The following is a 5599-nucleotide window of genomic DNA, read 5'->3' on the forward strand; positions in this document are numbered from 1 at the left end:
CCATGCCATGCTTTGCCATGCTGTCCTGTACCATGATATGGGATGCCATATGGGATGCCATACCATGCTGTGCTCTGATATCGAATGTCATGCTATGCCACGCTGTGCCACGCTGTGCCATGCCATGATATGTAATGGCATTCTATGCCATGCTGTGCCATGCCATGATATGTAATGGCATTCTATGCCATGCTGTGCCATGCTGTGCTATGCTATTGAATCACAGAATCATAGAATAGTTTGGGTTGGAAGGGACCTTAAAGCCCATCCAGTTCCAACCCCCTGCCATGGGCAGGGACACCTCCCACTGGCTCAGGCTGCCCAAGGCCCATCCAACCTGGCCTGGAACACCTCCAGGGATGGGGCAGCCACAGCTTCCCTGGGCAACCTGGGACAGGGCCTCACCACTCTCATGGGGAAGAAATCCTTCCTTATGTCCAGTCTAAGTCTGCCCCTCTCCAGTTTATACCCATTGCCCCTCATCCTATCCCCACAAGCCTTTGAGAACAGTCCCTCCTCATCTTTCTTGTAGCCCCTTCAGGTACCGGAAGGTCGCTCTAAGGTCTCCTCGGAGCCTTCTCTTCTCCAGGCTGAACAACCCCAACTCTCTCTCAGTCTGTCTTCATACGAGAGCTGCTCCAGCCCTCGGATCATCTTTGTAGCTTAACATATATATATATGATCATACAGATGTTTACTGCAGTTAAGACATGTTTTCTTCAACTTATCCCTTGGCCAACAGCAGCAAACTGCAATAAACCATCCTTGAGAATGACATAAACCAGAACTGCCCCAAGCATGAAAGACAGCCCCAGTCCAGAGCTTTGACTGAAGTCTAAAGTTTGTGTGGCACAGAGCCATGGAGAAAATGCTCAGAAACTACACGAGGTTCTGTTCATCAGCTGCCAAAATGAAAGGAAATCTGTGCTCATCACCTCGAGCTTGCCTTATTTCCTCAAATGAGAGATATCTAAAAAAGAAAAAATGGAGTCATCATTTCTTTTTCTGTTGTTTATAATGAACACAAATGCATTTTTATGCAATGGAAAAATTTTCTGTTTGCAGTGCCATTGAATAGGAGAGGTTCTTAATTGATTTTTCCCCATAAAAGCATGTTTTTCCTGCAGATTGGCACAACAAGGAATGAAAAGCTCTGTAAAATCTCCCTATCCTGGCTTATTGCATAGATTTCCAGTGCCATAGATTTCCATGTGGCATTTAAACTGACCATGTCCACCACAGACTCGGCAAGACTCCTGGGTCACCCCCCACCTGGGAATCGAAAGAGCTTTCACAGTTTTATGGTCACTGTTGTTTTATTTTGATTGAACCAAGCTTAGAGCAGCTACACTTGGCAGAGCCTGGCACAGGGCATGTGGCTCTGGAAGAGGCTGAAACTGTAAACCCAGTGTGATAAGCAGAAAGCAAATACTAAGAAATAAAATATACTCAAGAAGAACCTGCTGGGTTTTTTAAATTATTTTTTTTCTGTTTCTTTTTCTTTTCAGTGTATATACTTTCATTACTAATAACCTTTTTCCTTACACAATGTCGGCATTCATATTTGAACCTCCTATAAACCAACTGAGGCTAACTTTCTTAGCTGGAACGTTTATTATTATTTTCTAAATATTCTCAAATCATTTTGTGACGCAGAAAGATGCTGGGCAAAACACAGTCACTCAGTTAACGTCACTAGCTGTGCCAGAATGACATCCCACTGAGGACAGAATTAATGCCTGCGTGCAAGACCTCTCCAAACTGCTCAGTCTGATGACCTCCAAAGAAGAGCTTCACGTGTCAGTGGAGGGTGTAATTTGGGTGACAAAAGTGAACTAAGAACACTTCAGAGAATTAGTCATAGAATCATAAAACGTCCTGAGTTGGAAGGGACCCGCAAGGATCATTGAGTTCAGCTCCTGTTCCTGCAAAGGACAACCCCAGAATCCACACCGTGTGTCTGAGAGCATTGTCCACTCTGCAAATTCAATCATAACAAATGGTGTTATAGGGATAAATGTGAAACAAAATGTTGAAGTCTGGTTTAAATGACATCTTCCTGTGGTACATGTTCTGGTTCTCACAAGCAACACAGCGTTCAGTGATGTTTTTATACAGGGCACCGGAATCTTGAACTAACGCATAGATGTTGCAGAAAAAACAGTGCAGATGTTTGTTGTCAGAGTGGATTTATGAAACGCTGAGTTTTATTTGAGTGCGATGCTAACGCTGTTCTTTAAGACCCTTATAACTGTGGACTTTGTGACTGCATGGTGACAAATACTGCTAATTGCTGCTCAGGGCAGCAGCAGAAGCGCAAACTTCATGACTTGCCCGTTCATCAGCCGTAGTGCCATCGCTAGACAAGCGTTTCCCCACCAGCCTCAGTGCCAGGCTGCGCCAGGAGGAGCAGCACCGAGGTACCTAGTCCAGCCACACGCAGCCAGCGGAAGAAAAGCAGCAGAAGAAGGGGTGGGGAGGATTTCCCAGCAGGACAGCAGCAATCCCTGTTTTTCTCTGGGGAGGAAGAGAGCCTCTAACTATGCATTCACAGCTAGAACCATCAATTTCTAAATGTACTACCCTGAGCTGCTTTCCTTTTGGAGTGGACACAGGGAAAATATAAAAGCAAGTGATTATGGAGACCTTCCGAAAGGAAATAGATTTTTAAAGATTTGGCCTGAAGTGCAGCTTTTAAGTGTTCTTTGCGGTTTTTTGCTACTGCCGGGCTTCTCTGCTGGGAGCAACTGGGGAACTCTGAATTTCATAGTGTAATTTTGAAGTTCTTGGGATAGGCATTCATTCTGATGCCAAATGTGCTAACTTTCTGAAGGGCAAAACTCTAGTAATAATCAGCAATGTTAATGCAAACACCTCTACCGAACTTCTGCAGTCCTAGAGCAGCTGCAAGAAACAGAATCTCACTGGAGATATCAGTGTGTGATACCCTTTCTGTTCTGATTCTCTCCCACTTCTGTAAGCTTAGCATGAAATACATCACATCCTACTCACTGCAAAAGTGCAGGTTGTCTTTACTGTAAACCATCCTTGCTACATAAACATGAAATCAGCAACACTAAAACCATTTCAGGCACACTGGAAAATATAATGGTGCACCTGGAAATATTTTTAAGTAACAAATTCTGTAACTGCGTTTCATTTATTTATTTCTAGAGGGCTTTTTTAAGTGCATAGCATTGACCGTCACTGGATTTAGTGCTTTTGGGGGTAAAGGCTGTCCACTCTGGGAAATACAAAGAATCTTCTCATCTGTGTCACAGATCAAAAAACTCTGATCAAGCGGCAGCATAAAAGGATTTTATATAAAAAATAGTATTTGCAACCTTTACAGCAAATAGTCCCAATCTGTCAGCAGCTAGATTTGTCTGCTTCTGTATCAGAAGTAGGACAGGTATTGAACATTTACAATTGGTTCTGATTCAAAAGTAGGCAGAAATAGTTATTTTGAGACCAAGTTGGAGGACTCTAATAATCGGGATGCAAGCATCCTCTTCTGTACTCTCCAGACACAGAGTTAACCTTGGCTGCCCTCTGTCACCTTCAGTTATTCGATAGATGAAGGCATACAATAACGCACCAACATCTCTTAGATCAATACGGCTGATGTATTGAAACCCTTCTGAGCGACAGAGAGTAACGGGGAGCGCTGGCCCTCCTGGGAAAACGCTCTTTGGGAGGGAAACCTTCCCCAGGTGCAGGGCAGTGCAGCCCTGGAGGGGACCCTCCGTGTTATCTCAGGGCCAGGTCACTTGCCGCGGGGCTGCTTGCCTGCTCTGCACAAAACACAAGGTTAAGAGAAATTACTTGGTTTGGTGGCTGAAAAAATTAGACCTGGGATCCAAACATTTGTTAAAACCCACTCGTCCTTCAGCTGCAAAGCAGAGTTCCCCTGTCACAGTTGTTCCACTGCTTCCCAGTGCCAGAGCCTTTACAAGTTGGAACTCAGCAAAGGCCACCACTGAAGTCTTCTTGGAAGAAGAGTGCTAGGCTGCACAAACACACCTGCTCACTGCTTGGACAACAGCCTGATAACACCGAGGAGAAGCTTTTACTGGTGAAGACAGCTTTTCTCCTTGTCAACTGCAGCAGAGCTGAGCAGCGCATCTAGAAAGGGACAAAACAATGGCACAGGCAGAGTGCAGAGGCAGTCTGAGCTCTGGCTTGTTGTTTACTATCCTTGGCTCGCTAACGCTACAAAAACCAAAGTACATCTGCACATAATTTAATGCAGATTTGCTAAACAGGGTTACTACCTGTGCATAGATCTGCAAAGCCTGCCAGTGGCAAGCGATGCGTGTTGCAATCAATCAATGGTCCAGGGAACCTGTGGTGAATGAAACTGTCCGCATTGCTTCACTCGAAGCTTGGAGGACACATTGCTTATCCGTGCCATCTTGTAGAGGCAGAACACACAGCATGTATTTGCTGAGCTATTAACAGCTTGAATGTCTTGCAGCTGTAATTTCCATGCTAAAGCTGATCAGACGCAGCTATACGGAATCACAGCAAAATGCCCTAAATAGAAACTGTACCGCAGGTGTGAAGATATCAAGACAGGAGTTTTACACTCACAGGGAACTCTAGACAGCTCACGAGGCCAGTCCTTAGGAACGCCGAAAGATATTTAGGCCCCACAACTAAGCAAAAGCTGCAGATGCTGTAAGAGCCATTTATATCAAAGAGTTCATCTTATTCTTCATTGTTCATCTGAAAGGTGAAATCCAAACAGCTACAAAGACATTTTTAGTTACAGAGGATTTTGAACACTGCTACAACACAGGTGCTGAAATATGTCTTAATGTTCTAACATGGTTACAACGCCACGCGATGTATGGAGAGTTAACTCAACCACTGCTGTCATCTCAGCCTCAACACTCTCCGCACCAATAACAGCAACAACAGCCCCAGAGCCAACAGGAATTTTTTTCAAATCAAACGCAAATATTTTTTTCTCACCTGTACTTGCTGTTTCCCCTTCATTTCCATTAAGGAAATCACTATGCTTTCCTCTGGTTTAATGCAAAGTTAAGCATAGGACTGTTCTCTGCTTAGCCACAAGGCTCTGCTCTGCCACCCTCGGCCCCTTAGGGAAGCCCCAGCCTTTGTGGTATCTCCCAGTACTCTCATATTCTCATCTAAACATCAGATATAGGAATAATGAGTAGGGAAACATCTTAGATTACTGAATAGTTTCTCTCCATTGAGCTGTTTGCAGCTCAAGATCGGCTCCCACAAACCCAACCGCATTACAAACCTAGGAATGCATTTAAAACCACAAATAATTTTAAGAACATTTACGACTGACTTCAGGATTTTGAAATTCGGATTTTGTATCCTAGAATTTTCTTTCCTGACAGTCCAAGTTTGCATGGCGTAAAGCAACACAAAATGAAGGAATACAAGTGAAGACCACAAGAAATGGGCACTCTCAGCTGGAATTGCCTGGCCTGTAAAGGAGGTGCAGTGATGATCAGTGCTCACCTGGACTGATTTCACACACTTGTAAGACCGAGGTTTTACATTTTTTCTGGACAGTTATCACAGCAGATAGACTATAAATTTTCTTTTTCAGGAACAT

The sequence above is a fragment of the Cuculus canorus genome, chromosome 7 (genome assembly GCF_017976375.1).
Source record: "Cuculus canorus isolate bCucCan1 chromosome 7, bCucCan1.pri, whole genome shotgun sequence".
NCBI lineage: Eukaryota > Metazoa > Chordata > Aves > Cuculiformes > Cuculidae > Cuculus > Cuculus canorus.